At 40.9% G+C, this 25,075-nt stretch overlaps 1 long non-coding RNA gene across 2 annotated transcripts in view; it reads left to right on the forward strand.

Moving 5' to 3' along the window:
* Window positions 1-25,075, forward strand: part of LOC147370809 (uncharacterized) — a 232,815-nt gene that overhangs the window by 77,256 nt on the left and 130,484 nt on the right. For both annotated transcript variants that reach the window (XR_015165478.1, XR_015165479.1), the window contains exon 2: window positions 22,989-23,115. This is a non-coding gene — a long non-coding RNA (uncharacterized LOC147370809). The remainder of the gene's footprint in view (window positions 1-22,988; window positions 23,116-25,075) is intronic.

Genomic DNA, 25,075 nt, shown 5'->3' on the forward strand with positions numbered 1-25,075 from the left:
GGTTGGGAAAACTGAGTTACTCTCCAGTTTTTCTCCTCCTGCATAGGCTAGCCTGGGCTTCTTTATATGGTGGCAGCAGGATTCCATAAGTGAGAAACCAACTGGGTAAAGCGTCTTCAGGATCAGGCTCTGAACTTTTCAACATTGTCCAAAGCAATCACAAGCCCATGTTCAAGGGGTAGAGAAATTATCTCCTGCTAGAAGGAGAAGCAAAGTTGTATTTTGCACAGGCCATAGATACAGTGAGTGGTGAAGAACTATGGCCATTTTTACAGTCTGTCACCATCAGTTAGGGGGCTTCTGGCCTAAGTAACAGAAAATTCAGTTCCAGTTGCATAAACAATAAGGATACATTATCTCACAAAATAAGAAGTTTGGAGGAAAAGTGATTACAGGCTTATTTCAGCTCCTTAGCAATGCTATCATGGATCCAGGCTTTTCTTTCAATCAACTTTCAACTCTGTTGTTCCCAACATGTTCATTTTTGTCCACATTTTAACAGTATGTCCATAACAGTTTCAGGCTTTATTTATAGATGACAAAATCCAGAGAAGAATGGAATGTGTCTCCTTATAGAAATGAGAAAATCTACCCAGAAAAGGAATCTTGCATCTCCTTTTAGAAATGAGAATCTACCCAGAAGCCCTTGTGGTCTTCCTGTTGGATCCCATCACATCATATCCCTGTGCCTGAGGATTGAATAGCCCTGCTTATCAATCTTATACTAGGAGCTTTTGGGCAGGAAAGATGGGGATTAGAGGTGGTGAGCTGGGGATACATTTCCCTCAATAATTACAGAAACTTAGGAATGTTGAATGGAGGACAAGTAGTTCTACCCAGAAAGTGGTTTTGGATTTATCATTCTGCTATTCTTACCATTTTCAGTGATTCCTTTCATAATAATAATGACAACAATGACAACAGCAAAAATAGATGGTAAACATATGTGCAAGCATAAAACTAATTCAATTGGTAGGACGTCTTTGACTCAAGGCAATTTCAAGTAAATTAAAACAAACAAAAAAATACTCTTGTTAAGTGAGCCTTATTTGGACTACTTGTGTGTGCTTCTTGAGCCATGTAACACAAAGTATAATTCTTTAAATCTTAGAGGTCAGTGATAAAATCTGATTTTCACAGTCTTAAACAGTCAGAGTAAAGGGATGAAAAAAAACAGCCACCATCTAGGAAACTTTAAAGCTTTTGTTTACAAAGTACATTTGTCCTTAATTTAATTAAGTCAAAGAACATCCATTAGTTCTCCTGTCTTTAAAATTTGACCTGGAGTGACATAAATGGCAAATGCAAGTATCGTTTTTCTAGAAAGTCGTGAGTAAAATATGCCTCTCCTTTAACTATGCTCCATAAATAAAATGTCTTGTAAAAAGGCTATCACCTTAGCAACTGTCAACTGAATCAGCTTTATGAAGACAAAGTAAAACTACAAGTAAACCTGCAGATAAGGCCTGAATAATTTTTTTTTACCATTAAAGAAAGTGAATTTTTTTAAAAAAGTGATGTTTGACCATGCTTTGAGAAAGATTAAACTAAGTAATTTTAAAGTAAACACAGTTTTCAAAAAGAAGAAGTTACCCTGAAAGGCAAGCTTGAAAATCGCTTTGTTCTACAGTTTCCTCCCATTTATGATTTGTTTGACTATCTATTTTCTCTCCATGTTAAACTGCTTACACTTCAAAAGCTTTTCCTCTTTCTATAAGTATTACCGTTAAAGTGAAATCAGCCAGAGGATTTAGTGAATCCCACACTTTGGATTTCTTTTATAGTGTTGTGATCCTTTGGTAGGATTTTGTCATGAGCATGCTTGTGCATATGGGGAATTGGGTTGTCAACCCTCCTGCCCAAACAACTTAAATATCTATGACAGGACTTTCAAAGGTAAACCACAATGATTTTAGAAAAGTATGAGCAACTTGGGTAATTGGTAATTGGTCAATGATCTAATGTATGATCGACTTTTTTTTTCCGCAATCACATATTGCAGGGGTGATGTACTTCAGACACCAGGGTGTGATGCTGGTTAGGAGAAAATTTTGGGTAAATTTCACCTTAGAATATTCTTTCCTAAGAACAAAAAACTGCACTGAGAAATATAAAATCATCTTTTGCACTCTCACCCCCAGTGTATAAGCGCGGAAGAAAGCCCGAAAGCACTCCTCCAAACTGTGTTAACTGTGACTGATCTCTGAGGTGATTCCTCTTTGGGAATCCCCACTGTGTTGAGTTTTGGTAGAGTACCATGCCCTAGTTGTCTGTGGAAGTGAAAAGTGGAACCTCTTCCACGCTCACAGCCTAGCAACTAGAATGTGGTTGTATGAATTGGGCTTGTACCCTGGAGCTTCCATCTGGAACTTCAAAACTTGAGTGTGTGTCACAGGACCTGGGGTAAGATGAGGCAAATGAGGCATCGAGGGTGTTAGAGTGTAAAATTTAAGGAAGCACACATTTTCAAAATCTTTGAAGTGCTGATATGCATTTGTATGACCCTTAGGGTATGTGCCTCCTTAAATGTGGTTTCCTAGGCACTTGACTTGCATCCTCAAGTCCCAGGCATGGTTTGACATCTGGACAGTCAGAAAGCAGGTCATCACAGTAGGGGTGGAGGTGATGGTAGTGAAACAATGATGGGGTTGTGCTTGTGACAGAAGAAATGATGATGGTGGCAGTGGCTGTGGTACTGCTGACTCCATTGGTGGCATCTTGTACCTTGGGATGAGCTTGGCACTGGATCCCATGGGAAGGACTGCTGGTTCTCCTGCCTTTGGATTTGTCATTTCCTTAATAATCCTTCCAATACATTACGTGCATGCTAAGTCACTTCAGTTGTGTCCGATTCTGTTCAATCCCATGGATTATAGCCTGCTAGGCTCTTCTCTCTATGGGATTTTCCAGGCAAGCATACTGGAGCGGGTTGCCATTTCCTCCTTCAGGGGATCTTCCTGACCCAGGGATCCAACCAGCAGCTCTTACATCTCCTGCATTGGCAAGCAGGTTCTTTACCACTAGTGCCACCTGAATGGAGTGTTAGTCACTCAGTCATGTCTGACTCTTTGCAAACCCACGGACTGTAGTCTGCCAGGCTCCTCTGTCCATGGGGTTCCCCAGGCAAGAATACTGGAGTCGGTTGCCATTCCCTTCTCCAGAGGATCTTCCTGACCTAAGGATAGAACCCAGGTCTCCTGTGTTGCAGCCAGATTCTTTACCATCTGAGCTACAGGGAGATCCCTGGGCTATAGGGAAGCACCACTTGGAAGGCCCTCAATAGATTACATTTCTACTTAAATGAACCCGTGTTGGTTTCTATTGCTAGCAACCAAGAACTCTAATACAGTGAGATAGCGAGCAATTTATATTTTGTTCTCCTTTATCCTTTTCTGTGTTTTCATGTTTCACATACTTATAACCAGATTACTCTTTCATGGAAGGCCAGATATTTTTATCAACTTGTTCTGTCATCAAGTTGACCAAAGTGTGTAGGATGGGCTCCAGAGTGAGTTAATCCAGCATTTCAATGATGTTAACATGAAGAACCTACATTCTTTTCATCTCTCCACTGTTCCATAGTTGATGTTGGCTTTATCTTCAGGTTAGTGGCAGCCTGACAGTAGCAATTCCAAGAATTCCATGCAGAAATGACAATGTCTAGAGGAAGAAGACAAAGGATCTCTTTTTATGGTTCTCCCCCAGGAATGAGGCATGGTCTTCCAGAAGCCCTACCAATTTCACCCTCATTTTTTTGGTTCAAACTGAGTCACATGCCTAAGGATGGCCTAACTCCTGACAAGGGCAATGTTCTCCTGAGACCAATCAGACCCATTCCTGGAGCTGAGGTTAGTTTCCCCTGAGGCATGTGACACTGTAGAGGAGAGAAGAGTAACTGAATAAAATGAAAATTCTCTTAGGGAAGAAGAAAGATTGAATGAAGGTTGGATAGTCGACCTGCAGTATCCATAATTTATTTTGATTGCTTGTTGAATACTTTTGCTCACTTTAGGGTGTGTGGCTACAGTCTGAGCATTACTGTATATGTGTTCTTTTAAGCAAGAGTTAATCACATTTTCTGAAACCAGCTTGAAAATGCTGACCAAATCATAGTAAAATAGTGCAGTCACTGTGGAAAACAGTATGGCAGTTCCTCAAAAAATGAAACACAATTATCATATGATCAAGTAACTCTACTTCTAGGTATTCAAAAGAATTGAATACAGGGTCTCAAACAGAAATTTGCATACTCATATTCATAGCAGCATTATTCACAATAACTAAGATAAGAGCAACCCACCTGCTCATGAATGGAGAAACAAAGTGGAGTATATGCATGTAGTGGGATATTGTTGTTGTTCAGTCACTCATTTGTGTGTGACTCTTTGCGAGCCCATGGACTGCAGTACACCAGGTTTCCCTGTCTTTCACCATCTCCCGGAGCTTGCTCAAACTCATGTCCATTGAATCAGTGATGCCATCCAACCATCTCATCCTCTGTTGCCCTCTTCTCCTCCTGCCCTCCATCTTACCCAGCATCAGGGTCTTTTCCAGTGAGTTGGCTTTTCATATCAGGTGGCCAAAGTATTAGAGCTTCAGTTTCAGCATCAATTTTTCCAGTAAATATTCAGGGTTGATTTCCTTTAGGATTGATTGGTTTGATCTCCTTGCAGTTCAAGGGACTCTCCAACACCACAGTTTGAAAGTATCAATTCTTTGGCATTCAGCCTTCTTTATCTCTCACATCCATACATGGCTACTGGAAAAAGCTGAGTGGGATATTACTCAGCTTTAAAAAGGAAGGGAATTTTGATACACACCAAAACATGGGTGAACCTTGAGGATACCTTGAAGTGAAATAAGCCAGTCACAAAAGGACAAAGCTTGTTTGAGGTACTTTTTTGTGTGTGTATGTGTGTGTGTTACTCTCTCAGTCATGTCCAACTCTTTGCAACCCCATAGACTGTATGTAGCCTGCCAGGCTCCTCTGTCCATGGGATTCTCCAGCCAAGAATCTGGAGTGAGTTGCCATTCCTTTCTCCAGGGGATCTTCCTGACCCAGGGATTGAACCCTGGTCTCCTACATTGCAGGCAGATTCTTTACCATCTGAGTCAGGAAAGCCTACATGTATGAGGTACTTAGATAGTCAAATTCAGAGACAGAATATGGAACAGCTTTTGCCAGGGGCTGGAGGAGGGGGAAATGGGGAGTCATTACTTAATAGACAGGGGGTTTCAGTTTGGCCAGATGAAAAAAATTCTGCACAACAGTGTGAATGTACTCAATGTCACTGAACTATACACTTAAAAATTATTAAAATGGTAAATTTTATGTTGTACGCATTTCACCAGAATTTTAAAAACCATAAATTAAAAAAAGAAAAAAAAGCCCTTTGTGAGGGTTAATTTTACTTGTCACCTGGCTAGGCTATTGCACACCAGTCGTTTGGTCAAATACCAGTCTAGATGTTGCGGTGAAGATGTTTTTTAGGTCAGATTAACATTTAAATTAGTTCCTTTGGTTCTGTTTCTCTGGAGACTAATACCTTAGGTTTTTCATACGCATTATATGGTATTTACAGAAATTTTATGATTAAACAAATGCCCTCCTATTTGTGACTCGAGGATGTGGGACCCATGATTGTGAATCCCAGCAGGGCTGGACCTAATGCCCATGGAACGGGTAGAAGTCACATAGGAACAGAGGAGGAAGTGTGTGTGTTGGGAAAACCCTGCAGAGCTTTACCCTTGGCCTGGAAGTCCCTTGCCTTACACAGTCCTCTACTCTGTTCTTTATGAAACTACTCAAAGCAATAGCTGGTATGACGAGCACTCAAACTATGTTCAGTTCGGTTCAGTTCAGTTCAGTCGCTCAGTCGTGTCCGACTCTTTGCGACCCCATGAACCGCAGCACGCCAGGCCTCCCTGTCCATCACCAACTCCCGGAGTTCACTCAGACTCATGTCCATCGAGTCAGTGATGCCATCCAGCCATCTCATCCTCTGTCGTCCCCTTCTCCTCCTGCGTCCAATCCCTCCCAGCATCAGAGTCTTTTCCAATGAGTCAGCTCTTTTCATCAGGTGGCCAAAATATTGGAGTTTCAGCTTCAACATCAGTCCATCAAATGAACACCCAGGACTGATCTCCTTTAGGAGGGACTGGTTGGATCTCCTTGCAGTCCAAGGGACTCTCAAGAGTCTTCTCCAACACCACAGTTCAAAAGTTCTTTGGCGCTCAGCTTTCTTCACAGTCCAACTCTCGCATCCATACATGACCACTGGAAAAACTGTTAGTAACTTTTATTATTATTTTAGGGGAAGATGTCTCTTCCCCATTCATAATATTTCCTTTTATGTGGAGAAAGCTCTACAAGGGAAATAATCTGGCCTCTCCTTCCTCTCTCTTCTCACAGATGGTTAATTTAGAAGAAGAAATGGAGTTATTAGTCTCTGAGAATTGTTGTAACAAATTAGCACGGGTTGAGTGGCTTAAAACAAGAGGAGCTTATTCTTTTGCGCTTCTGGAGGCCAGGGGTCTAAAGCAAAGTTGTGGACAGTGTTGGTTCCTTTCAGAGGCTCCAAGGAACAACTTGTCCAGGGCCCCTCTCCTCACTTCTGATGGTCATCCACAATCCTGGGCTTGTAGGTATATCACTTTATTCTCTGACCTTCTCCTCTCTATCTTCCGTCCTTTTCTCTTTTTTGGAAAAAATATTTATTTATTTACTTGTTTGGCTGTGCTGGGTCTTAGTTGTGGCACATGGGATCTTTAGTTGCAGCATGCAAAGTCTTAGTTACAGCATTGGGATGTAGTTCCCTGACCAGGGATTGAATCCAGGGCTCCTTCATTAGGAGCATGGAGTCTTAGCCACTGGATAACCAGTGAAGTCTCGGCCCTATTGTTTTAAGGATGCTTGCCATTTGATTTAGGGCCCACCCTACCACAGGACTGATCTCATTTCAAAATTCTTAATTACATCTGTGAAGAAGGTTTTTTCCAATAAGGTCACAGTCATAGATTCTGGGTGGACATATCTTTTGTGGGCCAGGGGCGGGAAGGTCACCATTCAACCTGCTACACTGAGCATGTATATTTCAGCCTCCTTCTCCCTGTTTTTTTTTTTTTGTTTCCTGAAGCGGGGTAGGGAATAAGCCTGCCTGCTGAGAATATGTGTTCTGCTCTGATTCTCCTATTGTAGGTTTTATCAGAGTTTTGCTGTCCCTCAGAAAGCCTGTGTGGCAATGCAGTCCTTGTGACTGTATGGATAAATCTAATTCAGGGTTTAGACTTGAAAACCCACTTACCCACAGTCATAAAGCCATATTCTTCAGCATCAACTTCATCAAGTAAAGGTGACAGTTTGGTCTCCCATCTACCCTATTCTTCTATTTCAACTAGTTTAGTATTTAGGAATAGAAGTAAGGTGCCCTTTATCCAGCTCCCTTGAAAAGTCAATGAATATTTCTTAAGGCTCCCATCAGATGTCCACAACTTTCTGAATCGTTCCCTTACTCTCACAGGCAGAATTAGTCATCTATTCTGGGCCTTCACCCTCCTTTGCATTATCTTTCATTAGTATTTTTTTCTTGGGATTACAGTTGTTCACAGACCAGCTATTCCCCATTTTGCATCCCCTGAAACCCAATTCCGTTGAGGTCTATGGATAAAGGATTGGGGCAAGCAGGGACTATATGTTGACAACCCAGACATCTTCTTAAGAATACTACAGCATCGCACACGTGGTTAGCCACCACCCCATTATTCTGTTATGCTTTTGATTTTATTGTCATCTTTGTTTTCTTAGCTGTTACAGGTCATGAATAAGAAAAGAAATCTCTATATTTTACTAAGAAGGATCCAAAGTATCATATATATATATATATATATATATATATATATATATAATTTAACTAAGTTATTTACTTTTGGCTGTGCTGGGTCTTCATTACTTTTGTGTGGGTTTTCTCTAGTTTCAGAGAGCAGGGTCTACTCTTCGATGCAGTGCACAGGCTTCTCATTGCAGTGCTTCTCTCACTGTGGAGCACAGGCTCTAGGGTGCACAGGCTTCAGTAGTTGCCGCACAAGGCTCAGTAGTTGTGGCTCGTGGGCTCTAGAACTCAGGTTCAGTGGTCGTGGCACACAGGCTTAGGTGCTCTGCAGCATGTGAAATCTTCCCAGACTAGGGATTGAACCCGTGTCCCCTGCATTGGCAGGCAGATACTTATCCACTGTGCCTCCAGGGAAATCCCTCCTGTATTTTTTGTCAAAACAATTTGTGGGTTTTACCTACTAAGAAAGGGTAGTCTTTTATGCTATTTTATATATCTTACAATTGAGGTGTGTTTTTTTTTTTTTTTTTTTTGCCTTTGAAACAATGAGAAGTAAAAAAGTGCATACGAAAGAACATAAAACTCACACATCACCCCATCATCCAGAATCCTTGTTAATTCATCTTTCTCAGTTCCAGAGGTGAATGTATAATTAATTCACTAATAATACTATATAAGTTATATGTACTGATTTTTATTTAACATTATATCAGTGAACATTTTTCTTTGTTATGATATATTCTCCAAATTATGATCCTTTGGAATACTGTATAGTATTTCTTATAAATACAATTTATTCAGCTATTTTCTTCTTGTAGAGGTATTCAAATTGCTTTTAATTTTTACGTATGTAAAGTAACTTTGAAAAGGTGCCAACAATTTAATAATTGTTATAACATTTTGTCTGACATTATTTGTAGCAAAGTTGAACAGCTGACATAGTCAAACTCAAGATGGCAAACAACACACTAGCACATTGTTCTGGAGAAGAGTCAGCTGTGATTGCCAGGCTGAGCCACACCCTCTTGCCATGCAAGCTGCTGCAGACAGTGCTCTATACGTGGGTTGACATGATGTAAGTCAGAGCCCTGCTTCCTTGGTTATAGCACATTGAACCGAGAAATGACCTTGACCCAGAGGCAGTGGTACTCGGGATGTCCAATAGCCAATGAGACTGGCTGATGCAAGAACTCCGCCCAGCGTGGTCACTGTATCCCGGATGATGACTGGCTAATCAAACAAAGCCTCTTTCACACAATTTGAATTTGAGGTCTATTGTACTCCTTAGTACTCCTTAGGGAGTACTAAGCCGAAAGGTTGGGCAGAAATGGGCTGATACCCAGAGAGGAGTCCGGAAGCCCTGACTGCAGGCAGTGGAAGCCGTGACACAGCAGGAGCAATGGAGTAGAGAAAGAACTACAGAGAGGCTGTGGCAGCATGAGCAGAGGAAGCAGAGGCAGAGTGTAGCTGAGTCACCATATTGGCAGAGCAATAGAGAGGGAGCAACAGATGCCCACTGCTGAAGCAATGTCAAGAAAAACAGGTGGCTGGAGATATACTATGTCCTGAGTGACATTCCCAGCTCCGCCAGGCAGCTGCTAAAACTGCTTCCTGCTCTTTCCCACTTCCTCGTGTATCCTTACAACACACCACGTTCACCCAAGTCACCAGAGCCCGTCTCTTCTCCTGGCAACCTGAAAGAGCCTCATCAACACCATGTAATATTCATATCTCTCTTATGGCACATATCAGGTGGCATTATGATGATTTGTTTTTATGATTTGTCCTGACTAAACTTCTAAGGTCAAGGACTATGTGTTCTATGCCTTTTTAAAACATCCTCTGCGACTAGGACATAGATTATCACATAGTAGGTGTATATCAGTTGTTTCATGAATGAATGACTGGTGAGGAGTATGAATGTGCAGGTGGGCAAAACAGCCTTCAAAGCACAGGGAACTCAATTAGAGAACATTTCTCTAAGGGAAGTACATTTCTGGTTTTTTATTTTGTCTGCTGTTAGTAGGGGTATCAAACATTTTAATCTCATAAATTTTATTTGAAACAATGGCTAGGCAACTATTATCCTTTAATTTTGGTGTAAATAAAAAACATGTTTAAAAAAATATGTTTATTCACTGAACATTTATTGAGTCTGCCTCATATCAGACATGGCCCTAAGCTCATAGTATACATTGTACTAAGCTCTGTGGGAAGAAAGTACGTAAGGCGAAGCACTGATGCTTTGAGGTTTTCAGTCTAGGAAAGGAAGAGTACATCCACACCAAGATAAATAAAACAATGTAGAATGCCTACAGTATTGCTGCAAAGTGCTGAGGAACTATATTCCTGAAATGTGATTCTAGGAAAGGCACTAGAAGTTTAGCTCTTAAGGTGATGGCATTTTTTAAAACAGTGGTTAATAGTGCTCTCTACATTGTCAGTTTAATAGGGCATGATCCTTAAATTTCAGATTTTTCAAAGCTATTTGGAATGTAATAGATTGTGAGCACCAGAATATTTTTCCTGTCTCAGGGAAACTTTGATCCACTGTCTAAGTGTGGCAAGGAGATGTTTTTCCTGTTTCAAATGAGATAAGAAATCACTAATTATTTTTTTCAAAAGGAAATTTGGCAATATAGTACTTTGATGCAACAGAGTCACATCAGCTTGCTGCTGTTTTTACATGAGCTGAATGAGTTCAGTTTGGCCATGTGGCATTGCAGTATCACCGTCACACTCACTGTTGTTGATAACCTGTCAGCAGTTAAGGTGAAACTTAAAATTGTGACTCAAATTGCAAAGCATTTATTTTGTTGTGTTCAGACTTTGAACCACAGTTACTGAGATATCTGAGTTTAAAAAATGATATTGAATGGCTATCATCTAAAAGAACACAAATGTTGGTGAGGATATGGAGAAAAGAGAACCCTTTGTACATTATTGATGGGAATGTAAATTGGTGAGCTACTATGGAAAACAGTATGGAGATTTCTCAAAAAACTAAAAATAGAACTATGTTGCTGCTGCTGTGTCGCTTTAGTCGTGTCTGACTCTGTGCGACCCCATAGACGGCAGCCCACCAGGCTTCCCTGTCCCTGGGATTCTCCAGGCAAGAACACTGGAGTGGGTTGCCATTTCCTTCTCCAATGCATGAAAGTGAAAAGTGAAAGTGAAAGTGAAGTCGTGTCCGACTCTAGCGACCCCATGGACTGCAGCCTACCAGGCTCCTCTGTCCATGGGATTTTCTAGGCAGAAGTTCTGGAGTGGGGTGCCATTGCCTTCTCCGAGAACTATCATATGACTTAGCAATTCCACTCCTTAGCATATATCTGAAAAAAATGAAAACACTGAGTTGAAAAGATACATACATCCCAATGTTCATAGCAGCATTATTTACAATTGCCAAGATATGGAAGCAATCTAAATGTCCATTAACAGATGAATGGATAAACAAGATGTGGCATATATATATATATATATATATATATGTATATATAAAATGGAATACTACCCAACCATAAAAAAGAACGTAATTTTGCCATTTGCAGAAACATGGATGGACTTGGAGGGCATATGTCAAGCCTATGCTCTTTCCAGTTGTCATGTACAATTGTGAGAGTTGGACCATAAAGAAGGCAGAGCAACAAAGAACTGATAGTTTTGAACTGTGGTACTGGAGAGGACTCTTGAGAGTCCCTTGGACAGCAAGGAGATCAAACCAGTCAATCTTAAAGGAAATCAACCTTGAATACTCATTGGAAAGACTGATACTGAAGCTGAAGCCTGGATACTTTGGCCACTTGATATGAAGAGTCGACTTATTGGAAAAGACCTTGATGCTGGAAATGATTGAAAGCAGAAGAAGAGGGTGACAGAGGATGAGATGGTTGGATGGCATCACTGATGCAATGGACATGATTTTGGGCAAACTCTGGGAGATGGTAGGGCACAAGGAGGCCTGGTGTGCTTCGCAACATGGGGTTACGAAGAGTCGGACACAACTGAGCAACTGAAAAACAGCAATGCTAAGTAAAATTAGTCAGACAGAGAAAGACAAATACTGTATGATGTCATTTATATGCAGAATCTAAAAAATACAACAAACTAGTGAATATAACAAAAAATAAGCAGACTCACAGAGAATAAGCTGGTGGTTACCTGGACTGGAGTGGGAGGGAAGGGGAAAGGGGCAATATAGGGGTAGAGAATAAGGTACAAACTATTGGGTATAAAATAAACTACAAGGATATGATGCATAATACAGGGAATATAGCCAATATTTTACAATAACTATAAATGGAATATAACCTTTAAAATTGTGAATCACTATGTTGTACACCTATAACATAAAATATTATATACATCCACTATACTTCAATAAAAATAAATGAATAAAATAAATGAAAATATTGTTGAATTTCTCATCATATTTGAAAAACCTCTTCCCAGTGAACACTTAAATTAGCAGAGGAGACTCTTCACAGTAGAGGGTTATCAAACTTTGAATTGCCTATTACTCAAACTTTTGGCCTGCTTTCAAAATCTGCACAAATTTATTAAATAATTTAAAAGTATCCTAAATGTTCCAGTATGCTGTTTGAAAAACTTACTATTTGTAACTACTCACCTATGTGAATCAAGATTTTCTCAATACCGTGCAAATAAATGCAGAAGCAAACTACAAGTTAAGGCTGATACAAGCCTGCAGTTGTCATTCCTTAACCCAAATTTAGAACATTTGCATATTATTTGCAAATTAGAGTAGACTGTTTTCATTTTAACCTGTCCAACATCTTTCCTTCTTCTCCTGGCAATAGCACCTTGGTTTTCCTCTGAGACGCCATCTGTCCCCACTCTCAGTTCGTGGAGACTCTGGGAGGATGAAGGACCCACCATGACCATTCAGTGTGTATCATGGTCCAGAGCACAGTTAACAGGTCTGGGGATGGGTGTGTGAGTCAATCAGGCCACGGAGACTTAGTTCTGAGATTGTGCTGGGTTCTCTTAAGAAGGAGATTGCAACTCGTAAAGATCGTTATAAGCCTAGATCTGCTGGGGACTGCCACAGGGAGGACACCCATCTTGAGAATGGAGCCGCCAACATGGAGGGACACGGAGCTGAGAAATGGACAGAAAGCTTTGATGATATTCTTTCAGCCCCTCCATCAACTGCTTGCAGAATCCCAGAACCACTTCTAGATTTACATGAGTCTATATATCTTTCTCCTCCCTCACTTTTTTTCTTCCCTGAGTTAGTTCGGCTGGGGCTTTCTGTCATTTGTACTTGATTGATGTGCAAACGATTACACTTTTTTCTCATTAGTTAATTTAAGAATAAGCAAACGCAGTAAAGTTGAGATTATGAAAGTAAGTTTGTATTCATAAAACATCACTTCTATTTGTTCTATGGATTCAAGTTCCTCATAATAATTGCTTGACAATGTAAATATTTGAAGTATAAAAATTTAAAAATAAATATGGAACAAATATATGGAATGTTTACAATTTGCAGACTACAAAATAAGTTCAAATACATGTGTTGTGAGTCATCATAGGCCATTTGCAGTCTCTCCTGACTTTTCCAGTCTCAGGCCTTGAATTCCCTTCATGTCAGAATTCTAACATTCTCTCTCTAGCCGCCTCTGCCTCTCAATCTTCTGAGTCTTGCTTGGCTCTTATCCTCTGCTCAGAATACCACCCTTTTCTAGATCTTGAATTTTTTTTACTCATTCTTTATGGATCAGCTAAATAGTACTTCTTCTGTAAAGCCTTCTAGAATATTTCCATGTGAACTTAGTTACTCTTTCTTCTGTTTAGTTCTCATCCCAGTTGGACCTGTACTGTGACTGGAAACGCATAACTGACTTCCTTCTAGTCTGGAGTTTCATGGGCTGGGCCTGCTTCTTACTCATCTGTGGATACTTCCTGCTTAAGCTCTGTCTGGCACCTGGTAGATGCTTGATGCATATTGTCAAATAAAATTTCAGTGCCAGGGCTGGGGGTAGGTATTGCTTTTATTTTCTCTCTGAGGGGGGCTTCCCAGGTGGCACAGTGGTAAAGAATCCATCTGACAAGTTAGGAGGTGCCAGAAATGCAGGTTCGATCCCTGGGTGGGGAAGCTTCCCTGGAGGAGGAAATGGCAACCCACTCCAGTATTCTTGCCTGGAAAATTCCGTGTACAGAGGAGCCTGGCGGGCTATAGTTTATGGGGTCGCAGACATGACTGAGCATGCACAACCTCAACCTCTCTCTGAGGTACTACAGGCCCTTCTCCTTTAGGGTGTAGAGGGAGGTGTGTATATTGTACTTAGTAGTACTACTGTCAGCACTCACAGTCACCAAACACCATAAATGACCCGTGTTCCATTCATGCAGAGTCCTGGTCCAAGGGTGAGTCTTATTGGCTCTATTTATTGGCTCCTTGATTTTAATGGGGCCTTGAGCCAAACTTAGAAATGCACAAATCAAAAAGCTCCAAGGCCATTCAGTATTGTGGATGGTACCATTCTTCATCAGTTTTTATTTTGGCTTAGTAGTTTAGTATATTTTTCCCTTGGAAATTTCCATATTTCACAAAAAAGGAAGATGCTTACCCAAGTAGTTTGCAAGTATTTCAAAACACATTTAGCTATCAGGAGGCTTGCTTTATACCCAGCCACACTGGGCGCGTCAACTTCTTTGGGCATCATTCATGACTCCTGTCACCTTCTTGGGCTGTTTAATTGACCTGCATGCTTTGGGCCATCTGACCTGGTAGCGACTTCCCATGTTGCTTTCCTGAGTAACTAATGATAGATACTATACCTACAAGTAGTAACCACTCCCAATTTCAGTTGGACTTGTTGAACAACATTAAATGCTCTTAAACTGGCCTTCCTTTGCTGATGGACTTTCTTGGGGATTGAGCACCTCACCCACTACCTCCCTGTTGAGGAAGAATATTGCTATGGACCCTTTACCTTGTATCACAGGATGCCTTCTATCTTCCCATCTGGAAGAGAATGCAGAGCCCATTCTATTGACCAGTGGGTAGTTAACTGTGATGACCTAGTTCCTACTGAGTGATAAGGAACATTTTCTTTGTGGAAACAGCCATGCAGAGGGGAGTGACAATCCAGATGCTAGGGTTGTTGGGCTGGCCCTGGGCCAGTCCACAGATATCAAGACTAAGTTCGTCTCTTTGGGATTGAATTCTGCTGGATTTTCATGGGGAATAAGGAGGAAGATGGACAACAGAGGTGAAAGGTTCTGTTCCCTTGGGCCTTCCTACTTTGTTGGACAATGAAGGCAAATTATAGACTGGAGAACACTGTTTGGGACGCATGATGACTTGTTAAAAAGAGTCAGCTACTCTGATAATCCTGAGTAGGAAATGACAACCCACTCCAGTATTCATGCCTGGAAGATTCCATGGACAGAGGAGCTTGGAGGGCTATAGTTCATAGAGTCACAAAGAGTTGGACATGACTGAGTGACTGAACATGCATGCACCCTGCTTTTCCAGTAGTCAATCCCATCATAAACCATTTTATTTTCAAAATGACCTTTTCTGTTGATTTGGTTGCCCATTGATTGAGTTTACCCAATTCCCCTTCCTAGCATTTGGGGCTAGGTGAGCTTTACAGGAATCATAAAATCAAAGAGAGAGAGTGTGTTTGGAGTAGATATGTTGCTTTTCATGATTAAAGTCTGAAAAATAAAGAAAAAAGACTTTGCTCCCATTCTCTAGAACATTTTTGTGTTGTTTTCCTGAAAATGTAGAATTACACATATTTTAGAAGGTAGGATAAACTGATTAAGAAAATATGATCATAAATGTCTACTCTGGATCTCTGGAATCCAGTAAGGGACAATCTGCTTTTAAGGAAAGTGTAGGAGCCTTGGGGTCTGCTGGGCATGAGTTCGAATCCTATCCAAAACATTGGCTCCTATTGCTGTGAATAGAAGGATTACTATCAGGTTCAGAGAGAGAATATGTAGCAAAGAATAAGATTTCTAATAGTGTAGTTTATTGTATAATAAGAACATTTTAAAAAGTAAAATTAAGTATTCTTGAACCTTTTGTCAGTATATATACCATGCAAAAGTAAGCTGCTTCCTATTCCCAGGGATTCGGTTAGTTTTGTAAGAAAAAGTGGTGGGCAGCCTTTTCTTTGTTTGCAGGCTTTCTCTGGTGCATTTTGATCTTGAGATTGGTGGATGTCTTCCTGTATCCTCCAAGGACTTACGGTTTGGTGGACATTGAGAGCAGTACCCACTTGTTCCTGCAGAGATGGAAACAAGGGGCTTATTGGCCATCTCGCTCAAAAGGCTCTAGACAGAGAAGGAGAAAGAGGAAGTGAAGAGGTTTAGGATTTGGAAGGAGATGAGTGCTCTCTGTATCTGCCTGGCAGAGTGAAAACTCCTAAGTGCAGAAAACATAATGACTGCCTTTGTTGGCTGGAAGGTTGCTGGTGCCTTTGGTTGTCAAGTTTTTGCCTGCTTCATAGAGGCAGGCAGAAAGCAAGAGATGCTAGATTCCCTTGAGTTAAGCACTTTGTAGTGCCAGGATATTAAAAAATTTTTTTAATTTTTTGGAATGCAAATTCAAGAGAAAAATGTGAAATTGTTGCATAAATGCATGCCATTTCTAAGTCTAATAAGTCCAAAGCATTATAACTTTGTGAGAAAACCATAAAACATAAATGCTATTAACCTAGCAAAGTCATCTTAATTATGTGCACTAATAATATTGCAAATATTTGTCTTCCCCCCAACTACATTTCTCTTAAAAGTGGGAGAAGGTACAGAAATGTTTTTTCCCCCACCTTTATTCATTAAAACATTTTAGTAGCTCCCTTTGTATAATTGATTATTGTATGAAGGTAAATGCATGGATGTTGCCTCAGTTTGAGTGCCAGCTCCACCTTTTATAAGGAAATCCTTTAACCTCTCAGTGATGTGATTTCTTTTAAAATGGGATTATTGTAAGTATTAAATGAGTGAATACGTGAAGTGTTTGGCAAGTAAGTATTACGTAAGTGTAATACTTTCTTTCTCTTCTTATAGGCCAGTTTATTTGTGAGGAAGACAAAGTAGGAGTTACTAATGTCCTGTGTGGAATATAAAGCTCAGAATGACAGAGTACCTTCTGTGGGATCAAATATTTAGTAAGCTAGAAAAGTGGGATTCAAATTTAAGCATTCTAGCTTTCTACTCTATCTTCCTTAACTTCTAGAAATTTTACACTCTTGGTCTTCTCCTTAATGCTCTGGGAGTGAATTGAGCACAACTATTGATTGAATATGTCTTCTTCAAATATATATTTATTAATTGAATAGAATGACTAAGAAGGAGATATTGCCTAAAGGAATACTAGTAAACTTTCTCTGATATAATAACACAAACATTCAAGCATCTTATAGACTTTTTCCCCCTTAGAGTAACAAAGTGTTTGTTATTATTATTATTTTCAGATAAGGTTGAATAAAGACAACTGATGCTCCAGTTATCACTATGCCAAGTTCAACAACCAAGAGTGAACAAGTCCTCAGTTTGTGTCATTTCATCAGCATGAATGCATCACGCTGATGAAATGACACAAAAGCCATGTTACAAATGATGCAGTCATTGAAAATGAAGCATTTGCACAATTCGAAAGTGCGGTTAATCTTACAGGAAATCTATTTCCGTATCTTTTGTCCACATGTGACTATCATTGCTTTTAATCAAAACACTGAAGCATGAATCACCCTGAACAACAGCATATAAGACTGAGAACAAGATTTCAGAAGAAATCCCTTCATTTTATCAATGTGTCTACTTGGAAGCTGTAGGAGTTGGAGAGGAGGAGTTGACGGCTATAGTGTTTTGTACATTGTTATGCTGAACACTTATAGAGGGGGCAGGGAGAGGAGATTGATGATAACCTGGAAGAGCAAAGATGAAGGAAAAGAGCTGCTTAGGGCATAGTGCTTGTTCAGTTCAGTTCAGTTGCTCAGTCCTGTCCAACTCTGCAACCCCATGGACTGCAGCACGCCAGGCCTCCCTGTCCATCACCAACTCCCAGAGTTTATTCAAACTCATGTTCATTGAGTCGGTGATGCCATCCAACCATCTCATCCTCTATCGTCCCCTTCTCCTCCCACCCCCAATCTTTCCCAGCATCAGGGTCTTTTCAAATGAGTCAGTTCTTCACATCAGGTGGGCAAAGTATTGGAGTTTCAGCTTCAACATCAGTCCTTCCAATGAATATTCATGACTGATTTCCTTTAGGATTGACTGGTTTGATCTTGCAGTCCAAGGGACTCTCAAGAGTCTTCTCCAGCACCACAGTTCAAAAGCATCAATTCTTTGGTGCTCAGCTTTCTTTATAGTCCAACTCTCACATCCATACATGATTACTGGAAAAACCATAGCCTTGACTAGACGGACCTTTGCTGGCAAAGTAATGTCTCTGCTTTTTAATATGCTGTCTAAGTAGATCATAATTTTTCTTCCAAGGAGTAAGCGTCTTTTAATTTCATGACTGCAGTCACCATCTGCAGTGATTTTGGAGCCTCCCAAAATAAAGTCTGCCTCTGTTTCCACTGTTTCTCCATGTATTTGCCATAAAGTGATGGGACCAGATGCCATGATCTTAGTTTTCTGAATGTTGAGTTTTTAGCCAACTTTTTCACTCTCCTCTTTAGTTCTTCACTTTCTGCCATAAGGGTGGTGTCATCTGTATATCTGAGCTTATTGATATTTCTCCCAGCAATCTTGATTCCAGCTTATGCTTCATCCAGCCCAGTGTTTCTCATGATGTACTCTGCATATAAATTAAATAAGCTGGGTGACAATATACAGCCTTGACATACTCCTTTTCCTATTTGGAACCAGTCTGTTGTTCCATGTCCAGTTCTAACTGTTGCTTCCTGACCTGCATTCAGATTTCTCAAGAGGCAGGTCAGGTGGTGTGGTATTTCCATCTCTTACAGAATTTTCCACAGTTTGTGGTAATCCACACAGTCAAAGGCTTTGGCATAGTCAATAAAGCAGAAATAGATGTTTTTCTGGAACTCTCTTGCTTTTTCAATGATCCAATGGATGTTGGCAATTTGATCTCTGGTTCCTCTGCCTTTTCTAAAACCAGCTTGAACATCTGGAAGTTCACGGTTCATGTATTGCTGAAGCCTGGCTTGGAGAATTTTGAGCATTACTTTACTGGAGAAGGAAATGGCACTCCACTCCAGTACTCTTGCCTGGAAAATCCCATGGGCGCAAGAGCATGGTAGGCTACAGTCCATGGGGTCCCAAAGAGTCAGACACGACAGAGTGACTTCATTTTCACCTTTTCACTTTCACTTACTAGTGTGTGAGATGAATACAATTGTGTGGTAGTTTGAGCATTCTTTGGCATTACCTTTCTTTGGGATTGGAATGAAAACTGACCCTTTCTAGTCCTGTGGCCAGTGCTGAGTTTTCCAAATTTGCTGACATATTGAGTGCAGCACTTTCACAGCATCATCTTTTAAGATTTGAAATAGCTCAACTGGAATTCTATCACCTCCACTAGCTTTGTTCATAGTGATGCTTTCTAAGGTCCACTTGACTTCACATTCCAGGACGTCTGGCTCTAAGTGAGTGATCACACCGTTGTGATTATCTGGGTTTTGAAGATCTTTTTTGTATAGTTCTTCTGTGTATTCTTGCCACCTCTTCTTAATATCTTCTGCTTCTGTTAGGTCCATACCATTTCTGTTCTTCATCGAGCCCATCTTTGCATGCAATGTTCCCTTGGTATCTCTAATTTTCTTGAAGAGATCTCAAGTCTTTCCCATTCTATTGTTTTCCTCAATTTTTTTGCACTGATCACTGAGGAAGGCTTTCTTATCTCTCCTTGCTCTTCTTTGGAACTCTGCATTCAAATCTTTCCTTTTCTCCTTTGCTTTTCCCTTTTCCAGTGCTTGTTAGGAGTAGATAAAGTTGCCATAAGGAAGTTTGTTTTAGTTCTTTTAAGGTTTTAGAAAAGATTTTTAAGTTAATTTCATAGAATTTTATTAAAGAATTCTAGAACTTATTTGCCAGAACCTTTTCACTTTTTTTGGTCAGGTAGACAATTGAGCTGTCTCTCTCTCTCTCACTGATGCAATGGGCATGAATTTGAGCAGAATCTGAGAGATGATGAGGGACAGGGAGGCCTGGCATGCTGCAGTCCATGGGGGCACAAAGAGTCAGACATGACTTGGCAACTGAACAACAATAGGCAGTTGAGGTCTAGAGGGATCAGTAATTCCTCCAATGTCACAAGTTGAGTGTAAACCAAGTCGTGATCAGGTCTTTTGATTCCCCTTTTAGCTCACTGTTGAATCCTGTACCTGATATGTTGCTGGTATTCTGCAAATGTTTGATGAAGGAAAGAAAGAAAAAATGAGTGAATGACTCTATCTCTCATCCCTTTGTTTTTGGACCATTTTGTGCCCCAAATTAAGAACAAGTCAAAAGCGATTGTCTTCTGCTTTGTAGTTGGGCATGAAGATGGGGAAAGCAAAATTTCTAGTTCTGACACAAACACATCAGAAAAATGACCCCTTTTCTTTTTTATTTTCCTCTTTCTCAAGGGAGGAATCATTCAGCAGAAATGTGTCTGCTGGGAGGGCCAGGTTCTGAAGTCAGCCACAGGATGAAAATTACAGATAAGCAAAACTTACCTTGAGGCTATCTTAGGGAGGTACCATGCTGGAGCCTGGTGAACTATTTCTCAGCCAGTTTTCCCTCTGTCTTTGGAGCAGACAGCTGTTTTCTAGATTGAGTACCAGTGAAGCAGTTAGCTTAAATTTTGGGGTCATATATATGAAAAATGTGTCTTTTAAGCAAAAGGGTGCACAGGGAAGGGTTTGTAGGCATGGAAACAAACCTGGGGCAAGACATATATGCTGGTGGTCTGTCTCATGTTCACTCTGGGGCATATGCTTTTTAAGATTGATATTCTCTCTCTTTTTCTCTCGCATATAATCCAATATATATAAATTTAACGTATGTAAGATTTCACTCCACCATTATATCTAGTACACTGGAAAAGCTGAATTAAACACTGCCCCAGTATCTAGAATTAAGATCCACATTAAAGGTATTTCTTTTATCTTGTAGAACATCTTAGATAAAGATGAGGTGGCTAAACTCTAGAATTAGATAATTTTGCTGACTGTGCTATAAATTATTATTACTTTTTTTTTTTTTTGCTGTGGAGGCTTAAAAGGGAATTTTTGGTGTGGATATGCTTGGGAAAAGGAAAATATATTATATGATGACTGAATTCAGAGAAATTTAAATGCAAAAGGCAATCAGCTTCTGCCACTCTTGTCCTCTTCCCCCATCTCTGAAAAAAGCAAAACAAGATCCCTGGTTTGCTCAGACTCCCTCTTTAAGACTTGGTTCAGACATCCAAGCTTTCTATCTTCAATAGGCTGTTTGTTGCTTTTTCTGCATCTCTCTCTCACTTCCTACTCATCTCTACTTCTAAATCTCCATTCCCATTCTTTTTTATGCTGCAGCTTCACCATGGACACAGACCATCGTATCAAGGAGGCTTTTGTGAGAATCTCTTAAACTTACTAAAAAGTAATCAACTCTTGCAGACATTACAAAGGAGGCCTTTGGACAGAGACACCTAGCTGATTTCCTGGAACAATACCTGGGGAATTATTTTTTGGCTCCAAGAGGATAATATTTTAAGTTGTTATATATTTGCTGATCTTGGGGGGATGGTTGGAAGCATCCAGGATGCACAGGAAGCTTGGGCTCTTGGCCCATTTGGCTCAGTCTAAATATTTGGAGGATGAATATTTGAAAATGCATTTAAACATTTAGAGCATTCTATTTGTTTTTCTAGTAAGTTGCATTGTTAGTGCAATATGCTTCTGAAGCAGGATTCTGTCTGTGGGAGGCATGAACCTCCTGGACAAGCCCAGGCTCGAGTTTCATCTTAGGCCTTGGTGTGAAGCCAGAGATGTGCATGTCCATTGCTTAATGTCCACACCCATGAAGTGGGTTACTATTATAATCAGTCACCTTCAATGCCTGTGTTCTAAAGTCATGCTAAGGGTCTGACCCAACTCTGTACTGAAGCCAGGAATGGAACTTCTCACATACACATGCACAGACACATACAGACACACACATAGACACAGACACACACACACACATGTACACACACACACTTCATTTCTCAAACCATTTGCTGCAGTGTTTCCCTCCTTTTGTTAGTGCAGTAGCTTTGTTATTAGTGCCAACTTTCTACTCTACACTGTGAGCATCTGTGATCAGTTTTCCTCTCCCACCTACTAGAAGATATCTTTGGACTGGTATGTGCTTAGAGAATTTAAACTAATACAACTGCATTAGATTATGTAAAACATAATTAGGAAAGCAAATTTGCTGTAAAAGCAGCCTATGTGTTTATAGAACTTGGAACCAATTATAAGCAACTAGGGGATTTTCCATGTTCTTTAGACCCACAGATATATCCAAGGACCTCAATTATATCAACTATTTGCCTATCTCAATCAAATGATCTAGGTAATTGCCAAATATCTACTTTGCTATGCTATCGCGTCCTAGACTCTCATTGTCTTGGTGGAATGTGAGTGAGTGTCAGCTTCACTTCTGAAATTTGAAGTAGAAAGGACTGGGGAGGCCTGGTGGGGTGGGGTAGCATGGGTGTGTACCGGGCCTGTAATTACCGTGGTAAAGTGTCTTAGACAACCAGATAATAACCCTCTCAATAGAATTGGGGACGCAGTAGCAACAGTAAAAATTATATTAAACTGGGCCGGATGCCCAGACTATCAGCCTCAGATAAACAAAGGGTAAGAGAAACATTTCAAGAGGGACTAGCTTGTGAATCAAGGAAGCTAAAACAGACCAGAGAGGTGCTCACTTGAGGAGCTTTTACCTCCTTGCAAAAGCTCTGCCCAAACTAATTAAAATGCCCAATCTAATTAGAAATCTAACCATAATCCCCCTGGTGGCCCCTCACTCCACCCCCTTCCATTGTCAAGATGCTAATAGGGTCGCCTGGTTGAAAAAATTATTGAACCGGTGACTATGTGAACACATACACATAATCCCCCGCCTACTGAGTTGGAGCAAAGATGCTAGTGATTTGTACAGTGATGGTGTTGTCTCCCTCAGCAGTGATGTATGACATGGATTAATGCAGAGCGGCCATCTGCTGTTGAGGAGGGTGATAGAATCTGTTCCTCGGTGGCAGACGGCTCCACGGCGCTGGCCAGCTGGCTCAGGGTGGACAAAATTGGACCGGGTAAGTGATGCCCCAGCAACCCTCTGGGGAAGTAACTCCAGGGCCTTCCCCTCAGGTGCTTATATTTGTCCCCATTGGCTTTATGCGTTCATATGCATCATAGAGCTGATACAACACAATCCACTTTGGAATGTGGAGAAGAGGAAGGAAGCACACGCCCTCCATGAAGGTTAAAAGTTGCTGATCTAGAGCATGAGACGTGCCCTTGAATTTCATGGTTGTTGTTGTTCAGTTGCTCAGTCCTGTCTGACTCTTTGCGACCCCATGGACCACAGCACTCCAGGCTTCCCTGTCCTTCACTATCTTCTGGAGCTTGGTCAAACTCATGTCCATTGAGGCGGTGATGCCATCCAACCATCTAAGTCCTCTGTTATCCCTTTCTCCTCCTGCCTTCAATCTTTCCCAGCATCAGGGTCTTTTCTAATGAGTTGGCTCTTGGCATCAGGTGGCCAAAGTATTGGAGCTTCAGCTTCAGTCCTTCCAATGAATGTTCAGGACTGATTTCCTTTAGGATTGACTGATTTGATCTCCTTGCAGTTCCATGGGACTCTCAAGAGTCTTCTCCAGCACCACAGTTCAAAGCATCAATTCTTTGGCACTCAGCCTTCTTTATGGTCCAACTTCTTTATGGACAAAAAGAGGAAAACTGATAAAGCATATGGCTCATGTTATCTGGGAAAAGAAAAATCAGTTTCTTAGAAGAAATAAACTTTTTCTTACTTTTTCACATTTGACTTCATAAAGAGGAGAAACCGAATTTATCAGGGTGTTTATTACAAAAACATCAAATTGATAAAGTGCTTGGCCTATTGACAGAGAAAGGGCCTGAACGTGGGCCTCCAGTGACCAATGAAAAATAGGTAGCCCTCTGCAATTCCCTAACAGAATCATGATTTTTACCTTTTGCTCTTTGCACATCTGTGTATTTTCTAAAATATCCACTGTGAACATGCATAATATTTTCTTTTTTTAAAAGCTTTTATTTATTTATTATTTACTTTTGACCATGCTGGGTCTTCGTTGCCACACGGGCTTTTCTCTAATTGGGGCAAGCTGGGGCAACTCTCTAGTTGCGGTGCATGGGTTTCTCTTCATGATGGCTTCTCTTGTTGCAGAGCATGAGCTCTAGGGCAAGCACACTCCAATAGTTGCAGCTCCCAGACTCTAGAGCACAGGCTCAAGAGTTGTGGTGTACAGGTTTAATTGCTCCACAGCATGTGGGATCTTTCTGGATTAGGGATCGAATGGTGTCTTCTGCATTGGCAGGTGGATTCTTTACCACTGAGCCACCAGAGAAGCCCCTACAAAACATTTTCATGCAGATGGCCTGGTTCTGGGTCTGCTTGACCTGAGATCCATTCCTCACCCTTCCTTCCAGGGGTGTATTCAGGAGGCCTAACCCTTCAGACCGATGTTCTCAGGCCCCATGTCAGCTGGCTCCCAACTGGGTTTGGTCCATGAAGGCTCTGGTGGGAGTTTGGAGAACAGAAGGGAGGGAGAAGTTGAGGTATTTCTCTCTCTCTCTTTCTGTACTGGGTGATATCTCTGGCAGCTGCTACCTCTCTTCCTTGGCTCCAGCTCTCACAGGAAACCTGCCACAGTTCCCGCTTCCTCTGGGTAATTCCAGGCCCAGGGCTTGGGTAGCATCACCTCCTCCCTTTGTCCCTCCAGCCTGGGAGTGGCGGCGGCTTCCTGTCATGGTTAGTCTCTGGACTGCCTCACCGTCCCTTGTTTGGCTTTTAAGTTTCTTTCATCTCAGTGCATTAAACTTCCTCTGTTTTAAATATTCAGAGTGGTTTCTGTCTTCCTGGTTGGGCACTGACACAAAGAAACAAAAAGGTGTTTGAAACACAAATGAATGGGGCAAAAGAATTTAGAGGACCATGAGTTGGGAAAATAACCAAAGAAGCAAAAGACAACAGATCATGGCAGCAGACACAGAGCCAAGTCCAGTCTTTGT

This window comes from Bos grunniens, chromosome 6 (assembly GCF_055505025.1).
Source record: "Bos grunniens cultivar Pamir isolate PY7600 chromosome 6, Bosgru_T2T1.0, whole genome shotgun sequence".
Taxonomy (NCBI): Eukaryota; Metazoa; Chordata; class Mammalia; order Artiodactyla; family Bovidae; genus Bos; species Bos grunniens.